At 35.1% G+C, this 21,467-nt stretch overlaps 1 protein-coding gene and 1 long non-coding RNA gene across 13 annotated transcripts in view; one reads left to right on the forward strand and one right to left on the reverse strand.

Moving 5' to 3' along the window:
* Positions 1-21,467, forward strand: part of XRCC4 (X-ray repair cross complementing 4) — a 342,053-nt gene that overhangs the window by 164,998 nt on the left and 155,588 nt on the right. The window lies entirely within an intron of this gene.
* LOC111749979 (uncharacterized) overlaps positions 10,995-21,467 on the reverse strand; it is an 89,166-nt gene continuing 78,693 nt past the window's right edge. The window contains exon 3 of the long non-coding RNA XR_010318854.1: positions 10,995-11,453. This is a non-coding gene — a long non-coding RNA (uncharacterized LOC111749979). The remainder of the gene's footprint in view (positions 11,454-21,467) is intronic.

The following is a 21,467-nucleotide window of genomic DNA, read 5'->3' on the forward strand; positions in this document are numbered from 1 at the left end:
ATTCTACTCCTCAGCAAGTAGTCTCCAGAAATATAATCAAGAAGAAACTTAGACATAAAATAAACAAGTCTGGGCTAGACCATTCCTCCTGTATCACTGGAAGAATGTATAGTTAACTTTATTTTTGTTGTTAAGTCAGACTCCAGAACGGGTTTTCATCTCTCTTCCTATACTTAGAGACAAGTGATTTAGCTTTTTTTTTTTTTTTTTAAATCTCTGAAGTCTTGGGTTTTTGGATTATGAAATGAAAGTTTTAGGCTTAAAGAGGTTTAAAATATGTGTGTATATATACACACACACATATATATCCACACAGAGTATATACACAAGTATGTATTTATATATATATAAATAATTTAATGTAGTACCTGCCACAGGCTCAGTAAAAATTAAATGCTATTAGCATTATTATTACTGGAATCTCTGGGTAGCATGAACAGTTGAGCACTTGACTACTAGCCGAAAGGTTGGCAGTTCAAACCCAGCCAGATGCTTCTGGAAGGCAGGTCTGGCAATCTGCTTTCAAAAGGTCACAGCCTTGAAAACTCTATGGAGCAAATCTACTCTGCACACATGGGGCCACCATGAGTTGGGATCAGCTCAACGGCAACTAACAACAGCATTATTGGTAATATTACTGTTACTGTTGGTGGTGGTGGTGGTGATGTTGAGAAGTACCATGGTTAAATGCAAGAAAATATTATATTTTATCTAAATTAAAAAAATTTTAAAGAAGATATAATAGTACTAATTCTAGTAATTCAAATATTTTTTAAAAATTCCTGGAATTTAATCTTAGTAGAAATTGATAATAGATTTACAGAGAGATATAGTGATAGTGCTCAAAAAGTGAGAGCTTGCCTCTTGAACAAATGCATTTGATTTTGGGAAAGGGTCTGCTAGGCTTCAGAGGAATGTATGTTTTTGGGAGAAACAGTGAGCCTTCAAATCCCTGGGTGTTTTTAAAATTTGGACAAAGCTGCTGTGCTCTGATGATTCTTTTAGTGCTTAGTGGGTTCAGTAGGTATCGTTAAATAAATGCTCACAAAGCTCTTTCCTGAGTAAATTCTCTAATTTGCACCCTGATTGTAAGTAAAGCAAAAATAAACATCAAAGAATGAGATAAAAAGTGTTAATAATAAACCCTATTTAATGCTAAGAATGAGCACTGAATGTGTTTGTATATGTGTATATATGAACAAATGAGAGAATTGTAGTTCTGTAAGTGGTTTTGCATATTAGAGTAACTCTGATCTTTCTATGTATTAATTTTATTTATCATGGAAAAAGAAAGCTTGAGTCCTGCTTAATTAGCTATATGAATCTCAGATTCATTGGTAACAACAACAAAAAATTAAGTCATTTCTCAGGAAATTTAAAGGCTTTTGAGATACAGATTTTTTAAGTTTAAGCAACTAGACAAAGTAAGTGTTAACTTTTCCTTTGAGGAAATGGTTAGTTGCTAGAAGACCACAGGTAGGTGTTTAATATTTCCAAGTTTCAGGCCGATCTTAAGTAGGCTATTGTCTTTTTCACAAAGGTGTTTAATTCCTATTCCCAATAGACTATGCCAATAATAATTAATTGCCTAATGATTATGTTCTCACAGAATTTTACATTTTGTTGGGGAGGATAGAAACAATTGGAGGTTAGCAGAAAATACTGTGTAAGAAAGCATCGATTAATATATTTACTCCAACATTTATTAAATGTCTATTAGATAGTGTGCTTGATATCTGGCTCCAGGGATGCCACATTAAATAATACATCGTCCCTACTTTTTGGGAATTCACCCTCTAGTTGAAGAGAGAAACATCTAACTCTTGATTACAGTGCAAAGTGACAAGTGTAAACTTAGTGTGTTAAATAAATAAATGAGTGAATGAACGATTAATGAATGGATGCTTGTAATGTTATGTACAGAGTACTGTGAAGATGTAGAGGAAGAAATGACTGTCTCCAGGTGTGGTTTACAGAGGAGGGGATATTTAACTGTACATTTAAGAGTGAGTAGGAGGTAGGAGTTTGCCAGGTCAAGAAAGCAGCACAGGACATTCCAGGTAGGGATGAGGGATGTGGAGAATAAACACAAAAGAACAGGACATGTTAAAGGGAGGGAGAGAAGTGCTGTGTGACTGAGGCTCAGAGAGCATGTGGCACATTGGTGACAAATGAGCTGGATAGAAAGTCTGGGAGTAATACAATTAGACTGACATTTGGGAAGGATAACTCTGATTAGCGTGTGGAGGATGGAGCAGGAAGAAAGAGGAGAGCGAGGAGGCAGAGATGAGATAAAAGAGCACTGAATATAAACAAAGGGAGAGATGATGAGCTGAACTAATACAATGGCCTCAGGGGTAGTTAGTGAAGGGAGACACTTTGACCTATTTTGGAGATGAAATTGACAGAATATGATGATTTATTCCACATGAAATAGAGTATTCTGACTTTTAGGCTTCTATCTTAAACTACTAGATAGACGGTAAGGCCAGTAATCAAAACTAATGAGTTAAAATTTTCAAATATTGGATTTGTGCTCAGATTAGAAATAATGATAATAATAATGTTCAAGAAACTGTTGGAATGATGTATCCAGAGCCCAGAAAACACCCAAGAGTGGCCTCCGTGCCTTCGCATATAGATGAGATCTGAAGCTGGGAATGTGGGTAAGTTTACCAGGGAAGTCCAGTGCCATGAGATGTTGAGAGTTCTGAAACTTACCTTCCAGGGGCACTGTAAGGAAGAGCAAAGATTATTTCTGAGGGACTTCTAAATTAACCCAAATTAAGTAGTACGGGTGTGCAAAAAATCATCGATTATCTTTAATTGACATCTAGTGAATTGCCCACAGTTAGGACTTCCTAAGAGTGATTCATTCACTGTATTAAATAGTCAGTAATATAAAGTAAATAAAATAAGACTACAAAAATCTGAGTTATAAGATTTTCAAGTCAATGTATTTGTTAAATCATTATACTCATACTCATACTAGGTATTTTAAAATCCAAGAAATGTGATATATAACAACTTTGTACAAATCTTTTTTTTTGTAATGAGTATAATGTACAGATGAATAAATCCTGTAAAAGCAATAATACTTCTGCACTCCCAGTTCACCGATCCTTTCCTCCTTACCTTCTCAAGAGAAAAGTCTGTCTCTTTTCAAGAATGCCTTATGCACTAGATAAGAAAGGTTATTTATTAATTTTTTTACTGAGACCCACAGTAAGAATATATCTTATAATTCAACCCAGCACACATATTTGTCTGTGTGTATGTATGTGTGTGTATATATAAAACTGGTACCAACATTGCATGAAACATTTATTACCCTTGTTACATCTAATACACTCCGATACTTTCTATTTTATGTTTTTAAATGCTGGTTATCACCCTTTAAATTTATTTTGTGACTTACTAATGGGTCATGACCTGCAGTTGGAAAAACTTTGCTGTAGATGTTATTCAACCTCTTTAATCTCTGTTATCGGTTGAATTTTGTCCCTTCCAAAAGATAGTTTGAAGTCCTAATCCCTGGTACCTGTAAAGATGACTTTGTTTGGAAATAAGGTCTTTAAAGATGTTATCAGTTAAATTAACATGAAATCATACTGGATAGAGTGGGTCGTAGGCCAATCTGAGTGCTGCAAACCACTGAATGCCTAGGGCAATGGGAAGCTGGGAGAGACAAGAAGGGGGTCTTCCCCTAGAGACGTTGGAGATACCATGGCCCTGCTGACACCCTGAATTTGGGCTGATAGCCTCCAGAGCTGTGAGACAATGACTGTGATAACTAAATTTCTATTCTGATAGGCCATCTAGTTTGTGTTATTTTGTCACACCAGCTTTGGGAAACTAATACAATCTTTCAGGGTTTTACTTCATTGATGCTTATTCTGCCTCCCACTTTCATCAAGTCTTTTCTATGAGATTGTAAACAAGCTCAGTCCTCATGTGTCCTAAAATGAACAAACAAGAAACCCTTCCCTTTTGCTTTACTCATTTTTAAAATTATCATTGAATCTAACCTTCCTTTACTTACAAATTTCTAATGCGTGTTGTATTAGTTTCCTAAGGCTTATGTTGCTAAACATCACAAAATGAGTTGCTTAAAGCAACAGAAATTTATTCTCTCACAGCTGAGGCTCGAAGTCTGCAATCAGGAAGTTGGCAGTGTTGATTCCTTCTGTAAGCTCTGGGGGAGTATCCCATGCCTTTTTCCTAGATTCTGGTAATGACTGGCAATCTTTGGTGTTCCTTAGTTTGTAGGTGCACCATTTCAATGCCTGCCTCCATCTTCACATGGCCGTCTTTCATCTGTGAGTGTCTCTCTGTGTCTTCACTTGGCATACTCCTCTTTGTGTGTCTCTTTCTCCTGTTCTTGTAAGGACAACAGTCAGACTGATTAGGGCTTACCCTGCTCTGATATGATCTCATGTGAACTTAACTAATTACATCTGCAAAAATGCTATTTCTGAAGAAGGTTGCATTCACAGGTACCCAGGGTTAGGTGACTTGAATGTATCTTTTTTGGGGTGACAAAAATCAACCCATAGTGTGTGTGTGTCACATTTTTCTGTTTCTTCACATGTTTAGTAATTTTTTTTATTATATATTCGACATTATGAATTCTGTGTTGTTGAGAGTCTGGAATTTGTTGTCTACCTTTTATCGAGTTTTGTTCTGTTACTCAGTTAATTTACTGATATCATCACTTTTTTTTTTTTTTTTTTACTTTATTAGGATGGGTCTAGACCTTTTAGGTTTGTCACCTGACTGCTCAGTGTTTTCAGTGAGGTCTGTCCAGTCTGACTGGTCAAAGGTTTTATGTCTCCCGGTATGTATGACATCTGGAATGTCTATTCAGCTCATGGCGTATGAGTAACTATTTTATGCCAGGCCTTACAGAGTCTTTCTCTGTGCAAGTTCAGCTTAGTATTCATCCAGCAACTTAAGGGACCCCTTTTTGGGCTCTTTTTTTTTGTGTAGTTACCTCTTTTGCAGTACCCTGTCTTGCAAATTTCTACTATTCCAATAGCACCCAACTCTAATTTCTGCCTCTTCAGCTCAATGAGATCACTGTGCTTAGCTTGGGCTCTATCCACTTTCTGTGCTGTGGTCCAGAAAGTGCCTCCAGGCAGAAAGTGATCCTGGGCTCTCTTCTTGTAGTTTCCTTCTTTCAGAAAGCACAGCCATGCATTAACTGATGTCCAGTTTTTGAAAACCAGAAATTTCTTCTTGAGCAATTGAAAACATCTTTAACATGAGCTTCGTATAAACTAAATTCAACTTGTTAGAGGTTGTTTTCTGCTGAGATCAATTTTGCATATTTTATACTAATATTCTATTCTGTTGAAGTTAAGCATGCCTGTATATTAGCAACGTATTAAAGATAAGTCACACTGGCTCAAAACGTTAATGTAAACCACTTTTTAATAACCTCATCCTGAGAAGGAGCAGCATGTTAAAATCACTTGTGTGGAGAAAAGCATTCTGAGAATGGTTCTGCTAAAGGAAGTTTATTTTCTTAGCTTTTGATGTCCTCGGGTAACAAAGTCAACATTCTTCTGTATTTAATAAAAATAGGTTTAGAAAAAGGAACAGGTGTTTTGGTAATAAAAAACTATTCAGGGCTTAAATCATTAAGGTGCCTTGTTTTCTTTATTATAGTTACGGAAACAGGAGATTTTGAAATTAATCTGTTGGTGTATAGACTTGGAGAAGGGAGTCTCGGAAGTGAATTATATGACCTTCCTGATCTTTGGACCTATCGTGTTAAATGTAACTACCTTGAGTTAGTAGATTTTAAAATAATTTATTGTCTGAAAACATAAAACTGCACTATGTAGCTACTAGGAACCTATGAATATCGTTTTTATTTTCGCCATAGAAATAGCACATTAAGAAAGTTAAATTAAATGAGAAATTAAACAAAATGTTACTTATGAATAATTGTATAAGATTTTTTGCTGGAAAATTCATAGATGTTAAAATTTGCCTGTTTACTTAAATTTCTAATTTTAAAATTTTAATGGATATTTGTATTTAAAAAAGCAATAACTGTTTACCTTAATTATTTTTTTAAAAATGCATAGAGTAGGTAATTGTTTGAAAGATCCTTTGAAATAATCTAATTTGACCAAAGGACAAAACAATACAAACAAGTTAATTTCAAATATGAGTTCAATAAAAAATTCCTTCATGATCTAGTCTGTCTTTTTCCCCACCCCCAACACGATTTAAAACCTTGCAGTGTTCTGTGTAAACAATCATATATCCTATGTATCTCCTTGTGTGAACAATAAATGCACTGCAAATAGTATGCATTCCTATTTTCTTAAACTATATTATTTTATGTTTCCGTGTGATTAAGAACAATAATAAAGGCACTGTCATTGATTAATCTTATTAAATTTTAGACATCATGTGACCTTTCAAAATTGGTTTTTTTCTAATTTAATGTGCTTAAATGTTAGACCAAGAAATAACTTCACATAGAGATCTAGTCCAACCTCGTAATTTTCAACAGTAGAAAATTTAGCTAGGGGATTAAGTTATTTTTGAAGCCACACTATGAGATGATGTCTTAGTCAAGGACAGAATCTTAATTTTCTAATTGCCATTCAGTGTACTTTTAATTGGGTGGCACAAATGATGGTGTGCTTGACTACTAACGGAACGGTTGGTGGTTCGAACCTACCCAGAGGTGCCTCAGAAGAAAGGCCTCATGATCTGCTTTTGAAAGGTCACAGACTTGAAAACTCTATGGGTCTCCATGAGTTGGAATTGACTCAACAGCAACTGAATTTTTTTGTTTGGTACTTTTAACTACTCTGTGCTGATATTACAGGCCTTTAAAGAAGGGGGAAAGAGTCCTGATGGCACAATAGTTAAGCAGTTGACTGGTAATGGAAAGGTCGGCAGTTCAAACCCAGAAGCAGCTCTGCAGGAGAAAAGACCTGATGATCTGCTCCCGTAAAGATTACAGCCTAGGAAACCCTATGGGGCAATTCTACTCTGTCCTACAGGGTTGCTGTGAGTTGGAATCGACTCAACAGCACACAACAATAACGACAACAACAACAAAGAAGGAGGAGAAATCTTCTCTGTCCAATAATTGAACAGAGTGTGTGTCCAATTGTCTAAGATATATGATTCAGATGATAAAGTTTCTGTGCTTGTGTCTTTCTCCTGGGTGGTAGGAGAAAGACAAAAACACACAAATTTTGTCATCTGAATCATCTATTCTGTATTGCCCCCCTTCTAACTGGCTCCCAGACTAATGTGCATATGGAGGAAAGAGTCACGTATTATAAGCAGAGAAACACAGGCCTCATTGTTTTTGCTGTGCGGAAATGGATGCGTTTTGAGATGTGAAATATTTATGAATTGACTACAATAACTCTGCTAGGAAGTTTAAAGCATTCAACACAAAACTTTGTTTCCTTGACTCTAGTCCCTCTGTCATTGGTAATTGACATTTGAATTACTTATCATTAATTGTAGAATTAATGGTACGTATGGATTTTTTTTTATGGATTGTGCAATATAATCAACTGTGAAGCTTTTCACAAACATAGATGACAACCGACAATCAACCAGAATTTTAACAGCTATATTTTTTATAGGCTAGGGTCCTACATTTTATAAAGAACCTAGGATTATTGTAAAATGCACCTTCTGTTGAGATCTACTGGTTTGAAATGTGTTTTTGTTGGTTACGAGGAATGTTTAAAAAGATCCACCACTAAGGAAAGTATGATATCTAGGGAATCTGTTATATTGATTCTATAACTATTTAGGAATCTTTCCAGTCAATGTAGTTTTCCAAAATATGTTATAAAGAACACCAGTTATTTAATATGTTAAATGATTTTCATGGCGAAAGGTTGGCGAACTGTTCTTTAAACAATTAAGTTTTTGAAAGCACAGATTTGTTTTGTTTTTATGTCCAGGATTTTCGTGATGTTAGGACAGAGTTGTGCCCCAATCAGTTTGTTTATGGAATCATTGTGGACTCTTTTGTATGTTCTGTAGGGGGAATTTGCAGATTTAAGACCTTGTTAGTTCTGAGAGAGCTCCCCAAGATGGGGGGAGGGAGGGAGAACATTCAAGTTACTAGATTAAAAATGGTGACATCTTGTCTCTATTAATGTCAACCTAATTTACCATCTTACTAAGTAATTATGTGACTCTTACCAGCGATTTGATCAGCATGGTAACACCCAGTATTCACTTAAACATTTCCCTTTCCATACCCATTCCTCCATTCCTTCTTAATCTATACCCAGCCCCCAAATCATTCTTAACACAGCCCTCTAGAATCCTTTTCCAAACTATCAGAATTGGCATCAAAGATGATATCCAAAAGAATGTACGTATTTCTTTTTTATTTTCCTGTTAAGTACCTGAACCAGAAAGTCAAGCAAAAATGTGTGAACTCCGCTCTAATAAAGTAACACCAGCTTTCACTCAAATTACTTGTGGACTAATTAAATTTACCTCTTCTTCCTGTTCAATTCAAATTTATAGACTAATTCAATGGCAATTACTTATGCAGTGAGTTTAAACAACTTTCACTACATAGATATCCACAGCTACCACGTGACCTACAAGAAATGTATTCTGTATTGAGTACTCATTCTTAAAGGTCACAGTTTGCTTCAAACTCCTTTTTCTGTATTTTCTCTATCAAATTATTTCTTAAAGTAACTTGCAAGTCATTTTTTTCTCTTTTTGACCTTAGTTGTATATAATACTTCTCATTTTTATCTAGAACATTTCTAATATGGGTGTGTATATGTACTAACACAAATACAGACTTTTTTCAGCTTCTGTACTTTCCCAGCTGTGTTATGATAAATTCCCTTGTATAACTATGTTCCTTGGCTAAGATATCTGGTAACCGTTATTTACAAATAGTATGCTCCTTTGTACGAGGCTATAATACTGTCTACAAGGGCATTTTAAATGTTGACTCCAGTTTAATGTATTAGGCTTTGAATTCAGTGTTTGCCTTATGATGAAAATCACAGGGTTTTTTTTTTTTTTTTTTCCTCCCTAGGAGTTTATGAATACACAAAGCAATCAAAGTTTTATTTTGTTTTTTTAATTTAAGGCTGTGGTTAGCTAGAAAGAGTTTGCTGTTTTTTTATTCTATTTTATTTATAAACTCGTCAGAATTTCTTTGCTGCTGTTTTCATTCAGCATTGATTTTTTTGGGCACCTACAACATAGGCAACATAAGAAGTTAGCACAGGTCCTAGCCTGCTAACCAACCTCCATAAATATAAGACCTAACGTAAAATATAAACATTATAATAAAATTAATAAATTCCCCGGATGTTACTCTTTGTCAGTTTAATGCTTAAAATAACTTTTGGTCTTATTTCTCTAATTTTGACTATCAATGACAAAACCCAACCCAAAACCCAGTGCCGTAGAGTCAATTCTGACTCACAATGACAAAAGGATATATAAATCATTTGCTTTAAAAATAAGAACTTTACAAAGTTTTTATCAAAATTGTAAAAAATTTAAAACAATGTAAATTGATATAAATTAAAGCACATGGATGATGGCATTAGTAGACACTGATTCAATTCTGCTCTAACCACTAACGAGGTGTGTGTTCTTGGGCAGTCACTTAATCTCTCACGTTCTGTGTTTACACAGTTCAAATGATTATTAGAATTAAGGAAGACAGTGTAATTAAACTCCCTACCCTGGTGGCCTAGTGGTTAAGTGCTATGGCTGCTAACCAAGAGGTCGGCAGTTTGAATCCACCAGGCGCTCCTTGGAAACTCTATGGGGCAGTTCTCCTCTATCCTATAGGATCGCTATGAGTCAGAATCGGCTCGATGGCAGCAGGTTTGGTTTGGTTTGGTTACTACATGCCATAGAATGTGTTACCCAAAACCCCACTGCGTTTGAGTCCATTCCAACTCCTAGTGACCCGAGAGGACAGAATAGTACTGCCCCATAGAGTTTCCAAGGAGTGCCTGGCGGATTTGAACTGCCAGCCTCTTGGTTAGCAGCCTTAGCACTTAACCACTACACCACCAGGGTTTTCTGGCATGTAGTAATGTAGTAAGCACTCAGTAAATGAAAGTTGTCCTTATTACTTCCACTACAATTAGGAAGGAGAGACATTTATGAAAATTTTATTTTTTAATTGATCAATAATATATTTATTAAACAACCCTAAGCTCAGTTTATTAAAATAAGATTTTTGCGTGTAGCGCATACAAATAATTGTGTAAATAAATGAGATGACTCTTAAATCTAGATTGTTTCCATATTTTAATTTCTGAAACTTATTTTACCTTATGTCCCAATCTTTTATGATCTAAAAATAATGAGACAATAGTTTTTGGTTTTGATTCAGAGTTCGATTACTATGGTGATGAATATTTAGCTATCAAATCTCACAAAAACAAGTTGGTGGCATTTTCAATTCCCTCTTCCAACTTGCATTTACCTTACACTCCATTCTTCAGTCCATTATGAAAACATTAATGGTTTCAGTGTATTTTCAGAGTATTTCACATTCACATATTAAGTGTTGGCTTCACAGTAGGGGGCTTTTAGGAGTTGTTTATTACACATATGAGGAATATCGTAGACAACAATTTATATAGTAAGTAGTAGTTACTCTTTATTTGTCAGATGGTTGGAGGTTGTTCACTGAGGGGGAAAAAACTACAGCTGAGAAAAATCTGACATTTAATGTTGTTGTTAGTTACCATCAAGTTGAGTCTGACTCATAGGGACATTTAATAGGTACTTAGAAAAAATGGGATTAACCAGATAGAATAAATATTTTGATTTTTTTAAACAGATCATTGCTTTCTCCATCCCTCTAAGCCTTATTAGAAATGTCTTACACTCTAATCCTATTTAGAAAAAAAAAAAAAAAAATTTAGTAGTATACCCTTAATATTAAAATGGAGTAATAACAATCTAAGAACATGATTATTCTTCTGAATATTTTTTAAAAGAAGCAATATTTTGGTCATTTTATTCCTTATAGGGCAGTCAAGAAAAATTATATTTTTCTTTCATATTAATTTTTAAAGTTCCAGTTATTAGGTACAATATAAATACAAGATAGTGACACTATCAGTATAGAGCTTATGGAAAAAGAATAAGGCAAATGTCTTAATTATCTAGTGCTGCTATAACAGAAATACCACAAATGGATGCTTTTAACAAAGAGAAATTTATTCTCTCACAGTTTAGGAGGCTAGAAGCCCAAATTCAGGATGCCAGCTTCAGGGGAAGGCTTTCTTCTCTTTTGTCTCTGGAGGAACATCTTTGTCATCAATCTTCACCTGGTCTAGGAGCTTCTCTATGCCGGAACCGCAGGTCCAAGGATGTGCTCTGCTCCTGGCACTGCTTTCTTGGTGGTGTGAGGTCCTCCATTTTTGTCTGCTTGCTTCCCCCTTTTATATCTCAAAAGAGATGGACTTAAAACACAATCTTATAGATTGAGTCCTGCCCCATTAATATAACTGCTGCTAATTTCATCTCATTAATATCATAGAAGTAGGATTTATAACACATTGGAAAATCAAATCAGGTGACAAAATGATGGACAGTCATACAGTACTGCAAATCATGGACTAGCCAAGTTGACACACATTTTGGGGGGACATAATTCAATCCATGACAACAAATAATTATGAAACCTATAAATAGATAACTGTGAAAGTTTGAGTATATTTCTAATTAGTAAATCAGACCAAAAGTACTATGGCTAATGTGAATTTGAACTGTTTAGGTAATTACTTTTGCCTCCCATGAAAATGAAAATCCTCAAGAAAAACTTTTTCATTAGGGCAAAAGTGTCTGTCCCAATACTAACTTAAAAGTGATTAAAGAGTGATCTACCTGGAAAATCACCAATTTCATGGTCTAAAAGTGCATTTAGTTTATCTTACCAACTTCAGACAATAAAAGATAATCATTTCTAAATAGCATAATAAGGTAAATTATAGAATCAGGGCATTTTTATACTAGATGGGACTGTTTGATCTCATTCCCTACATCTAATTTGACAGATTAAAAAAAAAAAAAAAAAGAATTTGGTCACCTGCTGTAGTCACTGAGATAATGATTAACAGAACCCGTTCAAGAATCTTTTGGGATTGTTTTATTAATTCAATACAAACATTATCTTACTTATTTAACCATTTGGTAGGGCATTTTTCTTAATCCTACTTAGCAAAAGTACTGCCTTAACCACATTTGTATTGAAAGCTGGTTTGGACAACATGTCTAGGATCACAGATTTAGAAGTCTAGTTTTCAATGATCACTCTACAACATGCAGGAGAAGCTCTGAAAATTAGCCTCATATTTGCCTCTTCATAGAACCATTTTAAACTGGCTAAATTATATCACAAAGCCATGAATCTTATTTTAAGAAGTTCAAAGCAGTGCAAATATTTTTTCTTAATGTATTATTCCAAACTTTTCTGAGATTGAGCATGCACTGGCAAAATGAAGTAGAAAGGTCTGTTGTCACATAATCTCAGTCAAGCCCTTCTTTCTACCGCTGTTGATAATTAAAGAGAGGATTTGTGACCTAGATTAATGATTCTTGTTCATCCTGTTTACCAGCCCTTTGCTTTCGCCACTTTCACCCTATTCTAATTTTGGCTCCTCAAGCTTTCAGAACCAAAACTAAACCCACTGGCATGGAGTGGATTATGACTCATAGCGATCCCATAGAAGAGAGTAAAACTGCACCATAGGGTTCTTATCAGCTTGCTACACCTTTATTCAGTTCTTTATGCTCCTGAATATAGATAGAATAAGAGAGTTTTAGAATCACTAATGTTGTAATTACCTAAAATGATATCTTTTCTTAGTATTAGTTTTAAACATGTTAGATTCCATTGTCTGTGCACATCTTCAATGTAAGATTGTCCCCAAAATGGACTTTATTGCTGTGATGCTAGCTGTGACCTGTTAGTCAGTAAACATCAGTATGGACCCTAAAGGGGGTTATCTGTCAAAAAAATTGATTCTGCTTTTACTATACCCAAAGAAGCTCTAAATTTCAAACAGAAATCTTATATCTTTTTGCAAGAAATTTATTAGGATAGTAGGTATTTTTATTTTTTAAACTAGAGTGCCCTGAGAAGTAGCTCTAAAAAGTAAGGGTCTCCAGATCTAAAGCCTGATCATAAAGAATATCTATGCTGAAGTGAGATATTTTACTCTTTCTTTAGGGATCCAGCAACAAGCTCCTTTACTTTTGGAAAAAAAAGAAATTCTTATAGATGAATTCAATTCATTAATTGGGTGTTCCTTTACTTCTTTCCAAAGCTATAGAGTCCATTTCCTAAGTAACCTGACAAAAGATTACTATCTGTTAGACATCTTTTGAAATCAATAAAACGATGCTTTTTAATTGTCATAGATTATTTTAAAGCTATATAAAATCTCATTTAATTATTTGAGTATTTTTTCAGCCTGTGATAAAAACCTATAGCCATTCAATAATGTAGGCTTGTATGGCAATTAAACTAGTGCTCTAACGAATTAACCTAGAGCTACTGCTGATAATGTGGTGGAAGAATGTTAGTAACACATTATTCAAAACAAAACTAAGATTCTCTCTGCATTTTCTTAAAGTTTTTATGTTTTTTTATTTTTGACTAATTTTTTCATTTAAGCAAGTTCGATGAAATCTTCTCTATGCTTTGTGAAAAGTCTTGGTTTTACTAAAACTTTACCAAACTTCAAAAGCAATGTGAAAATTTCAAAAAGCCTTACAAATCTCTATGAAGAAAACACTAAAGAAGTCTTTTAGGTTTACAGACGTCCATACTTGACTTGTGTAAAACAATGAAAGCTTTATGTCAGCTACAAACATTTCATGACATGGGTCACATGCAGAGTCCCCTTTATAAAGCTGGCCAAAGCTGAGAAATTGTAGTTTTGTTTTCTGAAAACTTACTAACGATTAAAACTTCTTTCCAAGGTTTGTGTTTTTAACTACAAAATGATATAAATTGAATGTTTAATGTTCTTTCATGTACTGCTTTTCCCTACTAATATTTTTCTTTTGTTAATATTTAACAGGACTGGCAGCAGCAGGCATAGCTATCAATAGTATAGTATTTTACGTAGAAGCAAAATAATTTTTAAGAAGTTATTTATTGTTAACTCCATTACTATTTAAGAATTTATGCCAGTCAACTAACTAATATTTATAGAGGAATTACTATGTCTAGTTAGACATTGGACTAGTCTGTCTGGTGCTAGCAGTGAATAAGACAAATTCAGCTCCTGCTTTCGTAGAGCTTATAAATATTAGACAAATTATTACAAATGTGATAAAATCTACTTAAGATGCCTTATAAAAGGACTATCTAAAAGAGTGACTACACAGTTTAAATTCAGATTTGCTCTTTGAGTTTACTGTGAAACATCCTAGAAAGCTACTCTTAAAGCCCAGTCTTTCCTTCAGTAGGTTTGCTAAGATTGACATAGCTTTTAATATTGTTTTGGGAAATCCGCCTCACAGCCACGTGATACTGAAGATTATGCTTTCAAAGTAAGAGTCCATAAAAGAGGAAAACTAATGTGAGAAATGAAATTATAATTCCTGATTGATAATGGGAATGGGAAAATGAAACTTCACAGATTAACTTAGAAAACATGGTAAAAGGTTGTAAAGTGTAGTGCCTTCCTTCGAACTTTCAAATTAGTTCCTTTATAATTGCTTGTGTGGCTTATGGCTTTCTGGGAAATATTTGTGTCTTTCTTTCCTACTCAAATACAAATTTTTGAATGTGTGATGATAGTATCATCTTTTTTTTTTCTACTCAAATACAAGTTTTTGAATGTGTGATGATAGTATCGTCTATGTAGTACCCGAAACAGAAAACAATAAGTATATGTTGAATGAATAAAGAAATGAAAGAATCTTTAAGGTTTGAAGAACTGAATTCCTTTGCTAAAAATTTTTAATATCTTTTGAAAGTTAAAAATTGAATTCTTTTGTAGGTGTAGAACAATACTCAGTATAATCAAGTTACCACATCTTTACATAAATAATGTGCACCTTCTACATTTGTTTGCAACTTTAGCCTTCCACCTCGAGGTATTTTCATAAGTGCATTATGCTAATTTTTTTCTTACAGCAACATGTAAAAAAAATTCTAATAGTGGTGCTTATGAAAATACCTCCCTGGGGGAGGACACAATTGGCAAACAGACCTAGAAGGTGTGCATTATTTAAGTAAAAATACAATATATGTAGATTTTTTACCCTGTGAATACTTTTGGAGTCTATAGTTTATCTTTAGTGGCCCACCCTGCGTCTGAAATTGAGGGTATTGGATTTCCAAAGATGACCTCTTGGGTTACTCCAATGTCAATAGTCATTTGTTGTTAATTCTGACTTCCAGCTGTGCTAGCTAAGAGAGTATCCTGGCTTTTGGGAAACTGTATGTATATGGATGCACACACACACTTTTAAGTGTTTAGTGCAGTGATAGTTACCAATTTATTTGGTGATTGCTGACTAATAGGTTAGACTCTTGACCTTTCCTGTAAGTTGGTTGTCAGTTATTCAGATTAGATTCTGAAAACTAGGTAGTAACTGATTACAGATTTGAAAAAGGCCTGTTTGATGAATGGTGAAGGAAAATAATGTTGGCTTATTTGGTCAGATTAGAAATTTACTACTTCAAGATAGATCACTTTAAGATACCGCTTAGTGAAGTATGGTGAGACCAACCTTATCTCAGCTTCTTGATTATCTCTATCCTTGTCAGTAAGACATACTACAGAGATGCAAGGTAGTCTTAGTCCTTGGTTGTTTCTTTTCTCTGCAGAGGGAAGGAATATGTTTTTTGAAGTTTCAGATTTACTTGGATTTGTATTTTTTCCCCCTTGGTATTTTATATCTTTTGAAACAAAACAGTTTATAGATTTTAAGCACTTAGTAAAGATTTGTGAAATGAATAAAGCAACCAAAAGTAGTCATCACAAACTGTTGTTGTTGTTAGGTGCCTTCGAGTCAGTTCCAACTCATAGCAACCCTATAGGACAGAGTAGAACTGCCCCATAGGGTTTCCAAGGAGCAGCTGGTGGATTTGACCTGTCAGGCTCCTGGTTAGTAGCCATAACTCTTAACTACTACGCCACCAGGGCTCCCATAGCAGGCCGGGTTCTCTATATTCATAACAAATGGTGCAGATGGTGGTTCTATGGCAGTTGGGTTATTTTGAATTTGGAAAACCACTAATTTATCTTACTTTAGTTTTTGTTTTTTTTTTTTCTTTTTGCATCTGGGAGAAGATATAGAAGATAGCCTAAAAATCCTTCAAATTCATCTGAATGAATACCTATTTGATCTTTTTTAAGGACTTAGACATTTTATTAGTGATACTTTGTTCAAATATTTGAATATTAATGATACTTTATTCAAATATTTCTGATACTTTTTGACTGACAAGAGTTTATTTTATTTCATTTAATTCTCTCAGAGATCCTATTATAGTATTTATTTCCTCAACTGAGGAATTTAAAGATTCTGCTATATGTCCAAAGTAAATGGCAGAACTTAGATCCAGATGCAAATCTTCTGACTCTGCCTTCCCCTGCCTTTCACGTGGAGACCTGTAAAAACAGATTTTGATTTTAAAATGATATGCACTTAAAAATAAGAGTTCAAATCTTTGTATTTCTCTTGTATTTCCTAACATTGGGTAATATGTTAAAGATATAGCAAAATTTAAAGCATGGCCTCTAGCTGTAGGGTATTCATAATCTAATTGGAGAAACAGGAGATACACATAAAAAGAGAAATAGCAATACAAGATAGTATGTTTGTATAAAATGAGTGGTTTTAACTGTAAGTCCTATAGAGAGGGGAAAGATTGCTGTGGACTAGGACTGCTAGAGCTGACTGAGATGAGTTTCACTGTTCTAGAAGGGAGCACGTAGATGAGCCAACAGAGGAGCAGAGAATATTCAGGATGGGGAAAAAAAAAAAAAAAAATCAAACCTGTTACCATCGAGTCGATTCCGACTCATAGCAACCCTATAGGACAGAGTAAAACTGCCCTATATGGTTTCCGAGAAGCCCCTGGTAGATTCGAACCGCCAACCTTTTGGTTAGCAGCTGTAGCTCTTAACCGCTATACCACCAGGGTTTCCAAGACAGGGAAAGTAAGGGGAAAAAATGAAGATATAATAGCTCTGAAGCCCTTGGAATAGCTTGTATAGTATAAGATATGTGAGAAGTATGGTCAGAAAGGCAGGTGAGGGTCACATTGTGGAGGGATTTGAATTCAGGGCTGGGAACATAGTACTTTATCCCGTAGGTGATGGGGAACGACTGATTATTGGGGGGGGGGCAAGGCATATTGCAAACAGCACACATTTTTTTTTTTTCATGGTTAAGACACCTGAAGATCAGAGCCTCTCTTATTCGGTAACTTAATCTAAGAGCTACGCAAACATTACCATAAATAACATGCTTCAGGACATTTATTTTGTGTGTGTGTGTGTTTTGGCAAGGGCTGTGGAGGGGTGTGTGTGAGCATGGCAGTCTCTATTACAGTGTTATGGACTCTCTGGTAAGCTACACATCATATGAAGAGGAAAAAAACCCATAAATATGAGATGATAATAATGAGGTCCTGACACTCAAATTATAAACCTGAAAAAAAATATAACAATATTGAGATTTAAGGGTATAATTGTGGAAGACTAAAGTTTACTAGGTAGTTTAACTCTTGGGATTTATCCAGTTGCTGACAGTTTAAGTAGCCAACAGTCTCATTTTATTTTGACATTGAGAATACTCTAGGAAGCCAACACTTTGCTTTTCTCATGTCTGAACTGCCTGCTGCCAAGCTCCTGCAGTTCTTCTGTCAGATGAGAAGAAGTGTGGCTTTTTGTGGAGCCACCTTTCACAATAAGAAGTCTTGTGTAAAGATTCCCCATTTTCTAGATGCAGTGAACCTAATGAGAACTTGAAATCCATCCCACAGTTCTGCCAATCAGTATTTCAGCTGTTCTAAGTTAATTGGCAATAGTTTTTTTTTTTTTTTTTCTCTCTCTTTTCTTTTTAAAAATTCCCTGGAAATGGTGAAAGACATATTGTTATGACAAAGAGACTAATGACAGTATTAAAAACTAAGAATTTTGTAGGTGGACTCTGAGAAAAACTACCCAGTCAGCATCAAATCTATACTCTTCTGCTGGATTAGAAAGCTTGCAAATTTATTTAACCTACCTCTCTGTCTCCTTTGGAAACCCTGGTGATGTAGTGGTTAAGTGCTACGGCTGCTACCCAAAGGGTCGGTAGTTCAAATCTGGCAGGCACTCCTTGGAAACTCTGTGGGCAGTTCTACACTGTCCTGTAGGGTCACTATGAGTCGGAATCGAATCAGCAGCACTGGGTTTGATTTGGTTTTGGTCTGTCTCCTTTCCCTTCCCCTTCTTCCTTGCTGCCCAGACTTATCCAATGGCATTCCCCGAATTTTCTCTCTGATGCATACCACTCCAACGAGGTCATATTCCTCCTTACTATCCTTTGAGCGTTTGCTGTTCATTTCTAACTATATTTAAGCTGTTCCTTATATCTACCTATAATGAGTATGTATAACCTAGGAAACAATATGAATTGATTTTTTTTTTTAGTGGAATGTAAGACTTGGACGTGAAGACTTTAGTTATCATAATTAAAATTTGTAAGGTTATGAATAGTATAGACATTTGAGAGTCCCTGTATTTGACTTATAGGAGCCCTGATGGTACAGTGGTTAAAGCAGTCGGCTGAAAACCAAAAGGTCGGCTATTTAAACCAACCAGCCAGTCCATGGGAGAAAGATGTGTCAGTCAGCCTGCTTCTATAAAGACTACAGCTTTGGAAACCCTATGGGGCAGTTCTACTCTGTCCTGTAGGGGCACTATGAGTCAGAATCGACTTGACAGCAACAAGTTTGGTTTTTTGTTTTTGTATCTGACTTACTGTAAATGTACTTCCAGTTATTTCTGGTACGTGTGAAATAGCTTTGCTTATTTGTGGACCCAGAATCATTGTTCAGAGCACCCAGTGTCAGATAGAAATAAAGTATCCAGCATCAAGACCAAAGAGAAATGAAAGAACCAAACTTTAGAACAAGTAAAGGGTAGAGGTAGGTGGATTGAAATATGAAAATAGTTAAGGTGAGCAATTTAATACTTAAAAGCCAGGTTTTGGAGTTTTGCTTCCTTTTCCTCGCTTCTGGCATCATGGGTTAGAGAGTAAAGGATAGAATAAAATGCTTTGCCTTTTATTAAAGCCCCACATAGATGTTGCCAAAACTAGAATAAGACAAAAGAGAATCTATTAAAATACAATTTGCTATTACGTGTGCATAATAAACTGAGGGACAAACTATTTCCCATGGTGCAAAAATACAAACTAAAAAAGATATATTCTGTTAAGCAGTAACTAGGCTAGATAGCTAGCCCTCTGTCTTCATGCCAACACTATAGAGAGTCTGCACTGTAATTGTCAAGAGGAATGAATAAAAATGGTCTGGTGAACTGACTAAAAACATTTGGTCTTACACAACTCACAGCTTCTTTGTGGTAAATAATGATAGGCACCAAGAAGTTTCAAGTGTGGGAAGATTAGTCATTTCCCCAGCAATTTTGCAACAAGAGTATAAAAAAAAAAAAAAAATTCTCAGATTAAATTTTGCCACACATACAGGCAATTATTAACTCATTCATGTACCTCTCCTATGAGCTTGAAGAAGTCCCAGCTCTCAGTCCTTTTAGGTGTCCCAATTACCACTTTGTATAAAGGGTTCACTTTTGCCAAATCTGAAGATTCTAAAGGCGGAGATGAGGGTTCTTCCCATCATCATGTAACCACAATTGTCCAGAGCTCACAGCTGGACAAAGAACCACTTAACGATTCTGCATAGGGCGTCATCCCTAAGAATCTATATTCCAGGCCTCACTAGAGTCTTACACCCTGTTCATAAAATGGTAGAGAGGATCTCAAAAATAATTTAGTAAATCCATCTGTCTTTAATTTTACTCTTAAAAGCTCGTATACAGTATTCATCAAACTAGTTTACAGACCTTCGTTTCACCAATAGAAACACATTTTTGCCATTCAATACACTAGTTAGCAAAGCATCATTTATTGAGATATGAGTAACAAAATGCCTATAGTAGCCCTCTCAGGAGTATAGGCTTTCTTATTAAAATTCCAACAAACTGTCCCTGGTCTGTGCATTCTTGATTAGATGCTAGCAAGACTTGGGTTATAGCTCATCTAAAGTAACACACACATTTAATCACATTGTATTTTAAAGTAAATTGCAGCCATTATAACAAACAGGAAACCCTGGTGGTGTAGTAGTTAAGAGCTACAGCTGCTAACCAAAAGGTTGGCAGTTCAAATCCACCAGGCACTCCTTGGAAACTCTATGGGGCAGTTCTACTGTGTTCTATAGGGTTGGTATGAGTTGGAATCAACTTGACAGCAAAGAGTAGTTTTGTTTTTTCATAAGAAACGGTGTGACTACTTCACATATAAAACATCTTACCAGGTGCCAATTTTGTAGCATATTAAGCCATCATTTGGAGTTTTGAGCTGAATGGCAGAGCTTTTTGTAAAGTTTAATTTTTTTTTTAATTTTACCTTGTATTTTAATTTAAACTTTAAAATATTTTTTTCCTAAATCCTCCCTGTGTCATTAAATATAATATTTTCCACTTGGCAAGTCTGTCTATAACTAATATGTCCTCTAACTTCAACACTTCCCCTAGTTTTTGTTCCTGGACAAGTCTTTATTTTGTTGATTGCTTATGTGAATATAACCAGAGAACTAAGAATGAGAATGACATAGCTGCATAGATTTTCAGTGGTCTGCTCAAACTTTATTCTTTTTTCCCCATAAGCCCTATTATTTCTAGGGCACAGGTTTGCGCGTTATCACATTCTAGCAAGAAAGCCTATATTTGAGCTCTCATGCTGTGCAGTCCATGCTTTAGTTGGCCTCTCTGAGATCACTCGGACACTGTTGTCCACTTTCTTAACACTTCTCTTAATAACTTAATAACACTTTTCTTAATAACAAGTACCATTTTTGAGAATTTATGTGCTGGGCACTTTACTAATAAAAATATTAGTTCCTTTAAATCTCTAGCTATACTTTTACCCAGTATCATAGCCAGCTGACCCTTTGCATCACACTTCATCTCAGAGGGAAGAGATATGAGTTATTGAATACATTTGAGTCAGACAGTTTCATCAGAATTAAAAATCTATTCAGGATAGAGGGAGAAATGTCTTCTCAGCTTCCTACTCCTTGGTTCCACTAAGCAGACACTTCTGGTGCTAAAGGAACAGACTTTAACAGGACGTTTAGCCCTCTACTTCCCTCTTTTTAAGCTTTTATACATTGCTAAGAATTTTCTTTAATTGTGCTAACA

This window comes from Loxodonta africana, chromosome 2, assembly GCF_030014295.1.
Source record: "Loxodonta africana isolate mLoxAfr1 chromosome 2, mLoxAfr1.hap2, whole genome shotgun sequence".
Lineage (NCBI taxonomy): Eukaryota > Metazoa > Chordata > Mammalia > Proboscidea > Elephantidae > Loxodonta > Loxodonta africana.